This window comes from Triticum dicoccoides, chromosome 5A (genome assembly GCF_002162155.2).
Source record: "Triticum dicoccoides isolate Atlit2015 ecotype Zavitan chromosome 5A, WEW_v2.0, whole genome shotgun sequence".
NCBI lineage: Eukaryota > Viridiplantae > Streptophyta > Magnoliopsida > Poales > Poaceae > Triticum > Triticum dicoccoides.
In genome coordinates, this window is record NC_041388.1 from 273,440,858 (window position 1) to 273,452,027 (window position 11,170).

Genomic DNA, 11,170 nt, shown 5'->3' on the forward strand with positions numbered 1-11,170 from the left:
GTCTGTACTCAGACATGATAGCTTCCGCTTGTGCTTTGATTTGTATGCTCTGATTGTTGGGTCATGAGACCCCTGTTTGTAATATCTCGCTCCTCGGAGCCTAATGAATAAATACTTGAGTCGTAGAGTCATGTTGTGATGCCATGTTGTATTTGCACATATCGAGCATATTGTGTGTATGTTATTGAAATGCTTGATATGTGTGGGATCTGGCTATCTAGTTGTTTATCCTTAGTAGCCTCTCTTACCGGGAAATGTCTCCTAGTGTTTCCACCGAGCCATGGTAGCTTGCTACTGCTCCGGAACACTTAGGCTGGCCGGCATGTGTCCTTCTTCGTTCCTGTGTCTGTCCCTTCGGGGAAATGTCACGCGATGAATACCGGAGTCCTGTTAGCCCGCTACAGCCCGGTTCACCGGAGTCCTGCTAGCCCAGTGCTACAGCCTGGATTCACTCGTTGATGACCGACACGTTCGATGCTGGGTCATGGATGCCTGTCCCTGTAAGTCTGTGCCACTTTGGGTTTACGACTAGCCATGTCAGCCCGGGCTCCTTATCATATGGATGCTAGCGACACTGTCATATACGTGTGCCAAAAGGCGCAAACGGTCCCGGGCAAAGGTAATGCGACACCCGTGGGGATACCGTGCGTGAGGCCGCAAAGTGATATGAGGTGTTACATGCTAGATCGATGTGGCATTGAGTCGGGGTCCTGACAGCGTTGGTATCAGAGCTTGACTGCCTGTAGGATTACCAAGCCAAACTGGTCGAAGTTGAGTCTAGAAATTCTTTAGTTATATAAGGGAATTGATTGTGGGATGGAACGTAAGGTTCTTTTTACTCCTTATACCTCATGCCCTTCTGATCTGAGTCATCTTATCTTTCCTGCGGGGATTAAGAACTAGGCTATCTCTTCTTTCTATCAGGATCACGTGTTACTAATCCGTAGACCTATAAGATTGTTGATTCAAGCCTCAGTTCAGTTTCTTCTATCTTCTGTACGTTAACTGTTGATCTCGAAACCTTGACATTGTGCTTCTGAGTGGTTATGCCACCATTTTTGTGATTGTCTCAAATCTTTTTGAGCAATTATAGTCGTTATGCTGTCCGAGTCATCCCAGGTTTCTAAATAGTCCGATGCATTTGCAAATCCCTTCCTTCTGTTTCCGATGTTCCCATGGGCCAGATTAACCACACTAATCGGTGTGTTGAGGTAATTATTGCCTCGACATATATGTTGGAATTATTATTATGACCCTAAGTGCTTAGGGGATCATCTAGTGGTCTAGCCATGATTTGTGTCCTAGTGTGAAGATTCTGGCCTTTATTCTCGGAAGCATCCCGTGATGCTACTTAGTAGTAGGTATTCTACTCCTGGGTTCTGAACCCGAGATTCACTCTACCTACTTCATGTTGATAGTAATTGCTAGTGCCTTTAGGATATTAGTAACCTTTGCGATAGTCCTTGAAGTCCGTGGTATCTTCTTCTTCCAAATACCATGAACTACTTATGGCAGATGTTTATTGGATCAAAAAGAAATCACAATTAGAGTACTCTTGAGGAGTTCTCCATTCATAAATCGTGACTCTGCCAGTTCTACCTTTCTGCATGGGTTATCCAGAAGAAATATGTTGAACTTGGTTCGACATACTAATCTATGCATCCACAACTCAGAAAGTTATATGTTCCTTTGAGTTGTTCTCTTTAGTTGCATTCTGACCCTCGTCTATCAATTGATAGTCAAGAGTATGCGTGCGTTCGTTCATCGATGCCTATGACTCTTGTGGTCTGTCAAGCCATTCTATTCCGGAATGACTAGGAGAAACAAACTCCAGTACCTCTTCCATATCTAGGATTGGGTCAAAGTAGTTGTATTCCGCAGATCAAATGCCAATCCAGCTTTTGGTTCTGCTCTACCTTGGAGTATTACATATTTTATATCGAGATTGTTATAGGAATTGCACACCATCCTATGAACTCTTGGTACAGTGATACTTCTTGCCATCATTGTTCATTCCTCGGTTCCTCTGTTATTGTAACCGGAATGCCGACAAATGAATCATGGCGTGTGAAATCAATACTGCTAGCAACTCTGTTGCTTGGTAGTTAAAGGATAATAATTTCATTCTTAGTATGTTGGTTTTCGAATCATCCTTCTAAGACTGATCGTGCTACCTAGTCCTTATTTCGGTGCACCCTTCGATTGATGAGTTAGGATCTTGTCAAGTCCTCACTCATTTGATCATATCGTCTTGCCCTCAAAAGCAAGATTGTTCTCGAGCTTAGTAACATACCGGTGGTTCGTGACTTTCCAAATATCTTCTTGGAGGTGTTACCGGGTTGTCACCTGACTGTTATGTTGAGCTCGTGATCAAGTTGGGTTATCCTGTAAACCACCCTTCTCCAAGAATCCGTGTTGGATACCCCTGAGCTAGTTGGTTAAGCTAGACAACAACCTGGAGAATTGGAAGATAAAAGCTTGCCTGACTTAGTTCGTCCCAAAGGGATATTCTTGTGTAGTGTGTGTTGAAGAAAGATGATATCTTCATCGATTGGTCCCTGTGATCAGTTGCTGGACCTATTGTCTTATCAATCCTTTGATTTGAGTGTGGGCTATCGTCAAATCAAATCAGTACCAACGATGCTCGTAATGTTGTCTTATTCATGGTTGATCCCTCGAGCATACACCATTACATCTTTGGTCTGACCAATGCTATCACCGTGTTCACTTAACTATGGAATTCCTTTTAAAAGGAAACCTGGATGAGTTGTTGTTGAGCCCATTGACAACATCCTTATCTCCTCCATGATTTTGTTGAACATTAAGCTAGTGTTGGAAACTTTTGAAAGCATTTGTTCATGCTAGCTCATGAAGCATATGGTTGGATGAAGGTAGTGACTTCCTTTAATTCATGTGCATCTGTTGCAAGTTGCCGCCGTGGATTCGATAAAGTCAATGTTGCTTTCTTTGGAATCATTCCAAATCAGTCATGCACACGTGCGAAGAATGCTGTGGTTTGAAGACTTGCAACCTTCAATCTATATGTATCCCTAGCACACCAAGCCACTGATTGATTTGTTCAAGGAGAAGAAGTTCCTTCATAAGAGCTAATCCGGACTTATGTAAGGACTTCGATACCCTCGTTGATGGTTCCCCCTCCTGAACTCGGTAGTGTTTTATTATAAGACTACCACGTGGTCATGCTTGTCTGGGACAACGTGTTCACATGTTTGGAGCAGAACCAGATCATGTTTTGGAGCTTGCTATCGTAGTTCATCTCCCGAGAATCCCGCAACGTCATCTCGTCGATTTGTGTTGCAAACTTTCATTTTTCTTCCTAAGACTCGGTGAGCCTGGAATATCCTAACACCAACCAGAGCTGAATCTCAGGCAGATATGATGGTTGGAACATTTCCCTAAGAACTATAATATTGGTCTCTCGATAACCGGTAAGGTGGATGTCGTGGCCAACACACCCATCCGGTAGACCTATTATTATAGTATCTTGTTTGAGGAAGTTGGCCACCCCCCCCCATAGGGATTTCGTAGGATTTACTCCCTAGTTGCCCTATGGATTTTTGTGTTCCCGAAGTCCGACCTTTTTACTTGATGTTTTAGATATCAAACCATATCTATGAATGGGTTACACTAGCACATCAAGGAGAACATTAGAAGCGGAGTGCTAAATGTCTCTCGGTCGATCATCCAGATTTTATTTTCTTGGCCCCGCCAAGGGTGAAATCTGAGAAGGTGTTATCTTCCTTTGCATCTGCATCCTCCATCACCATTCATCATGGTAGTAAGTTGTGTTACCGGACCCTTGACACGGATGTTGGTAAAACCTTGATGATTATGGAATTGCTCAAGTTCTTGAGAGCACGTGCAAGTGCTAGGTTTGATCGTCGGCATTAACTGTATAGCGCTCTCAGTTTCCTCGGTTATGCTATAACCAGTCCAATAGTGGGATAACTCTCTATTGTTGGGTTCTTCCCCAGTTACCAGAATCATTCCCAGCATTTGCATTTTGTTCCTAGCTTGCACCGCCAATGTGCCATTCTACCATGGGTCTCTTCCATTTCCGGTGGCAAGCAAATTCATCCATTACGTTGTCTTCAACAAGGTAATCCACATCATCCAAGTCCGAGTATGCCATTCTACCGACCCCCTCCAAACGATCGCTCGAGAATTGTCCTAGGCTGGTTTAAAGAGTTTCAATGATCTCTGAATCAAAGGTAATTCTTTTGCCACTTAAGGGGATATATCTACGAATCATCCCCCCCCCTCCAGGATGTCTCGTTGAGGTATCATGGCAACTCAACTCCTCGCTACGTTGACAACCGTTCACCACCTTCTTAGGTGTGGAATCGTTGTCTACCTAGCGCACCTTCGTCATCCGTTTCTTTCCACCCCTCTTGATGTGTATCTCGTGTCTCAACCCGAGAGATGGTCCTATGTCTCATTCCGTGAGTTGTTCGATCTTCGAGAAGATCGACCCTTCTAGAGTCTCCTTCTTCCCTCCATGTCATGTTGACAGGATTTCTCAGAGCAAGACTTCAAGACAATAATGGTGATCGAATCAACGTTCCTATGAAGTGCAACCTGGATCGTGAAGATTATACTAGTTTGCGTTTCCCCTTCACCTTACCCTACGCTTGAATCTCGAGACGAGATTCTTGTTTAGTGGGGGTGAGTTGTCACATCCCTAGTTCTGACAATGCCTAGTGCATGCATTAGAGTGTTACATCATGTTTAAATTTCATTTAAACCTGAGATGGGGATTGACTAAGCCCTAGCACCAAATGAATTCAACTAGGGTCAAAATAAAACCTTTTTCATTGAACTCAAAATGTCCTCTAAAAATGTTCAACATTTCTGGTTTGAGGTGGAAGCATCTACCAAAAATGGTTTATATTTTTGCAGGACATATTTGGTCACTGAATTAAATCATATAGTATTTTCATTTGGGCATTTAAATGCTATTAAATATTTCAAATGCTCAAATAATCATAGACTAAAATGTTTACTGTTGGATATATTCTAAACAGTAGCCATGATTAGTTTCATGATTTTTGAAAGTGTCTGAGTATTTTTAATAAAGCCCTAAATTTACAGAATAATAGAAAACTGAGATAATTAGAAAAAGAGAGATAGAGAAAGAAGTATCTGGCGCTCACCTCGCAGCCCACCCGGCCCAACTCTAGTGGCCCAGCCCACCATCGTAGCTTCTCCTGTCGTCTTCGTCCTCGGACAGAAGGACGAGCGTGTGGCCGCGGCGCGCGCGCACGCGCCCGAGCCACCTCCTGCTTGCCGCCCCGCCCCGGATCGGCTAAGGATGCCACGACACCCCCCTGGAACCCCCTCGTCCGCTCCCTTGCCTCCCTGCTCTCTTCCTCTCACTCCCCTGCTCTTTTCCCCTCATGGCCGAAGCCGCCATGGCCACTCCGCTGAGAAACACCGCGGCCAGCCACTCCCTCGCTCCCTCTCCGTGTTCCCGAGATCCGTATCGCCTCCAGCGTCATCCTCGCCAAACCAAGCATCACCGGAAGCCCTGCAATGCCGGCGCCATCATCTTCTTCTTCCTCGGGCACCGAAGGCCGTCATCGTCGATTCGTCGCCGTCGTCGCTTCCCCGAGCTCGTTGACCATCTCGACGCGACCACTGTGAGCTCATGATCCGTTTCCCCCTATTACCGCACTCGATAGCGCTCTATAGTCGCGTATGTCGCCGAGCCCGAAAGCTCACCGCCGCCGGCGATGTCGCCGCCGCCGCGCTAGTCGCTGGAGCTCGTGTCCGAGCACTCCATCGTGCTCAGCACGCTCCCAGTAGCACATATCACCCCACCACCGTCCTCCCCGTGCACCCTAACGCAATCCCGTGCACAACCGAACTCCGGCCACCGCCTTTGAGCTCGTGGCCGTCCACTCCGGCCACCCCCGGCCCGGCTACTGCCACCAGCCGACGCGCTGCAACACCAGCTACCCGTAGAGATCAACCGCGGCTCAAACCGCTGTCTGTACGCGAAACCCGAGCAACTCCGGCGTGTTGCCGCCCCGGGTTTGGTCGCCGCCGGCTGAACTCCGGTGACGCCGACGTGGCGCACTTACTTAGTCACTAATGACCCTGCTAACAGCCCTATCTCTCACTGACTTATGGGCCCCACGCCCTTAACTAACCACGGTTAACCCCTGTTTAGCTTAAGTTAACCATAGTGGCCCCACGCGTCGGAGTTGACCTAGCTGATGTGGCCGTTGACCGGTCCCACCTGTCAGTGAGTGAAACAGCCCTGTGTCACTGACGTGTGGCCCCCACACGTCAGGTTGACCAGCAGCAGCGTCTGTTGACCTGCTGACGTCACGGTGACGCACTGCTGACGCAGTAAATGTTTTCTGGAATTTAAATAATTCTTAAATGATTTATTAATTCCAGAAAATTGTATAAACTTCTAAAAATCATAGTAATTCAACCGTAACTCCAAATTAAATAATTTATATATGAAAAATTATCAGAAAAATTCAAGGAATCCATCTGTACCATTTTCATGCATGTTAGAACAACTTATAGCTGCTGTTTAGCACAAATCAATTAAATGGCATTTGAATAATCACATATGGGGTTTAAATTTGAATCTTATATTCAAACCAACTTCATTTAATCTGTTGCTAGTTGCATTAGCTCAAAACACATTCATATTGCCATGTCATGAGCATGCATCATATTGTGCATTGCATTGATTGTGTTCCTTTCTGTGTTGCCAGTATTTGTCCCCTCTCGATAGACGTGATACCGATGATGTGATCGTTGACACTGATGAAGACTCAATGTTATCTTCAGAAGTGCCAGGCAAGCAAAACCCCCTTGTTCATTCCGATACAATCCTACTCTCTCGCTCCTGCTCTCTTTTACTGCATTAGGACAACACCGATTCATCTGTTACCTGCTGCGGTAGCTGAACCCCTTTATCCTTTGCATGACCTGTCATTGCCACAGTAAATAGATGAAACCCACTAGCATGAGTAGGAGTTGTTTGAGCCCTGTTGTGCCTACTCATTCCTGTTTGTTGTCATGCCTGCTACTGCTTAGAGTTGAGTCAGGTCTGATTCATCGGGGATGAATCAGAGGCGTGTGAACATGTCCTACTATGTGTGGGCTAAGAGTGTGAACACGATTTGGTAAAGGTAGCGGTGAGAGGCCATGTAGGAGTACATGGTGGGTTGTCTCATTGCAGCCGTCCTCAGGAACTGAGTTCTGTGTTTGTGATCCATGATTCAGCTACTACCACGCATTGGGCCCGAAACCAATGGACCCTCTCAGCTTCTTGATCACCCTTGTCCTCTGTCCAGGAGTTGCAAGTAGTTTCTGGTGTTTGTAGTATGCTGGAGGCCGTGCGCAGCACTGACCGTAGGGGTGGGCTGTGATGCGGTAGGCACGTGGCCGGGTAAACCGGGCGCCCGTTTGGTGTCACGGAACCCTATTCACATCGTTTGGGGCTGTGAGCGAAACTCCGGCCGGATCTCCTCATGGATGGAACCCGAATAGGCGATAAACCTGGACTAGAGACTTGAGTGTTTAGGCAGGCCGTGGCCGACACCCACGTTGGGCTTCCGCTTGAAGGTTGCCGAGTACATGTCGTGTAAACGGCGGTAAGTGGTGAGAGCGTGTGTGAAGAAGTACACCCCTGCAGGGTTAATATGATCTATTCGAATAGCCGTGTCCGCGGAAAAGGACTTCTGGGTTGCTTATATCAGTTCATAGACAAGTGAAAGTGGATACTCTAAAATACGCAAGATAAGCGTGAGTGCTATGGATGGCGTTCTCGTAGGTAGACGGGAGCGGATCCATAGTGGTGTATTGATATGGTGAATATGTGGACTCGTGTGCGCCACCTCAAAAGAGTCGCTTGCAGTCGTAGTTTAGGATAGCCACCGAGTCAAAGCTGGCTTGCTGCAGTTAAACCCCACCATCCCCTTTGTTGATAATGATGCATATGTAGTTAGTTCTGATGTAAGTCTTGCTGGGTACATTTGTACTCACGTTTGCCTATTTTATGTTTTTGCAGAGAGACTTCGGTCTCACTAGTAGTTTCGCGTGGACTTCGACGTTTAGCTTGATACCTCAGCTACGATCTTGTGCCCTCGGCAGAATCTGATAGATAGTCAGGCTTCTCGGCCTTTTTTATTTATAGATGTCTGTACCCAGACATGATAGCTTCCGCTTGTGCTTTGACTTGTATGCTCTGATTGTTGGGTCATGAGACCCATGTTTGTAATGTCTCGCTCCTCGGAGCCTATTGAATAAATTACTTGAGTCGTAGAGTCATGTTGTGATGCCATGTTGTATTGCACATATCGAGCATATTGTGTGTATGCTACTGAAATGCTTGGTAGTGTGGGATCTGACCATCTAGTTGTTTATCTTTAGTAGCCTCTCTTACCGGGAAATGTCTCCTAGTGTTTCCACCGAGCCATGGTAGCTCGCTACTGCTCTGGAACACTTAGGCTGGCCGGCATGTGTCCTTCTTCGTTCCTGTGTCTGTCCCTTCGGGGAAATGTCACGCTTTGAGTACCGGAGTCCTGTTAGCCCGCTACAGCCCGGTTTACCGGAGTCCTGCTAGCCCAGTGCTACAGCCCGGACCCACTTGCTGATGACCGACACGTTCGAAGCTGGGTCATGGATGCCTGTCCCTGTAAGTCTGTGCCACTTTGGGTTTACGACTAGTCATGTCAGCCCGGGCTCCTTATCATATGGATGCTAGCGACACTATCATATACGTGAGCCAAAAGGCGCAAACGGTCCCGGGCAAAGGTAAGGCGACACCCGTGGGGATACCGTGCGTGAGGCCGCAAAGTGATATGAGGTGTTACCGGCTAGATCGATGTGACATCGAGTCGGGGTCCTGACAGTGTTGGTATAGAGGCCATGTAGGAGTACATGGTGGGTTGTCTCATTGAAGCCGTCCTCAGGAACTGAGTTCTGTGTTTGTGATCCATGATTCAGCTACTACCATACATTGGGCCCTGAAATATGACCCCGCTCGACTTCTTATTCACCCTAGTCCTCTGTCCAGGAGTTGCAAGTAGTTTCTGGTGTTTGTAGCTTACTGGAGGCCGTGGACAGCGCTGACCGTAGGGGTGGGCTGTGATGCGGTAGGTACGTGGCACGGTGTACCGGATGCCCGTTTGGTATCTCGGGAACCCTGTTCACATCGTTTGGGGCTGTGAGCGAAACTCCGGCCGGATCTCCTCATGGATGGAACCCGAATAGGCGATAAACCTGGACTAGAGACTTGAGTGTTTAGGTAGGTCGTGGTCTACACCCACGTCGGCTTTCGCTTGAAGTCTGCCGAGCACATGACGTGTGCAGACGCTAAGTGGTGGAAACATGTATGAAGAAGTACACCCCTGCAGGGTTAACATCATCTATTCGAATAGCCGTGTCCGCGGAAAAGGACTTCTGGGTTGCTTATATCAGTTCATAGACAAGTGAAAGTGGATACTCTAAAATACGCAAGATAAGCGTGAGTGCTATGGATGGCGTTCTCGTAGGGAGACGGGAGCGGATCCATAGTGGTGTATTGATATGGTGAATATGTGGACTCGTGTGCGCCACCTCAAAAGAGTTACTCGCAGTCGTAGTTCAGGATAGCCACCGAGTCAAAGCTGGCTTGCTGCAGTTAAACCCCACCATCCCCTTTGTTGATAATGATGCATATGTAGATAGTTCTGATGTAAGTCTTGCTGGGTACATTTGTACTCACGTTTGCCTATTTATGTTTTTGCAGAGAGACTTCAGTCTCGCTAGTAGTTCCGCGTGGACTTCGACGTTTAGCTTGTTACCTCAGCTACGATCTTGTGCCCTCGGCAGGATCTGGTAGATAGTCAGGCTTCTCAGCCTTTTTCATTTATAGATGTCTGTACTCAGACATGATAGCTTCCGCTTGTGCTTTGATTTGTATGCTCTGATTGTTGGGTCATGAGACCCCTGTTTGTAATATCTCGCTCCTCGGAGCCTAATGAATAAATACTTGAGTCGTAGAGTCATGTTGTGATGCCATGTTGTATTTGCACATATCGAGCATATTGTGTGTATGTTATTGAAATGCTTGATATGTGTGGGATCTGGCTATCTAGTTGTTTATCCTTAGTAGCCTCTCTTACCGGGAAATGTCTCCTAGTGTTTCCACTGAGCCATGGTAGCTTGCTACTGCTCCGGAACACTTAGGCTAGCCGGCATGTGTCCTTCTTCGTTCCTGTGTCTGTCCCTTCGGGGAAATGTCACGCGATGAATACTGGAGTCCTGTTAGCCCGCTACAGCCCGGTTCACCGGAGTCCTGCTAGCCCAGTGCTACAGCCTGGATTCACTCGCTGATGACCGACACGTTCGATGCTGGGTCATGGATGCCTGTCCCTGTAAGTCTGTGTCACTTTGGGTTTACGACTAGCCATGTCAGCCCGGGCTCCTTATCATATGGATGCTAGCGACACTGTCATATACGTGTGCCAAAAGGCGCAAACGGTCCCGGGCAAAGGTAAGGCGACACCCGTGGGAATACCGTGCGTGAGGCCGCAAAGTGATATGAGGTGTTACCGGCTAGATCAATGTGACATCGAGTCGGGGTCCTGACAAAAAGATTCAATACTTTTGCAGCGACTCCTTTTATGTGAACTACTTTCCATGAATTGCAATGCCAATTTTTTCAAAAAAGTCTTCATAAAATAAAGTATTGCAAGTGTAATACTCCACATGAGAACATAGCATAATTACCACAAGATTCTTATTTTTTAGAAAAGGAGGATGATCCCCGGCCTCTACATCTGAATGATGCATGCAGCCACTTTATTAATTATTCACACAAGTCTTACAAACTCATACAACAGTAAGACTAAAGCCACCGTCTAGGCAACATCTGTTGCTACTCCTATCTAGTTGATGTAGGGATGCTGATAGTCTATGCCTAATACCAAACGGACCTTGCAGCCAAACCTAACATCTAAGACTTGAGGTCCCAACCAGGACGCCTGCCGGGTATGGGGCACCCACCAGTCCGGCGCACTCCTCAACTAGGATGCCTGTCGGGTATGAGGCCGCCGCAGCCACCTGCCACCAATCCATCTTCAGTGATGTACTGCTGCAACTACCCTGCCCGGTCTAGCTGCTGTCGACGCCACCACGA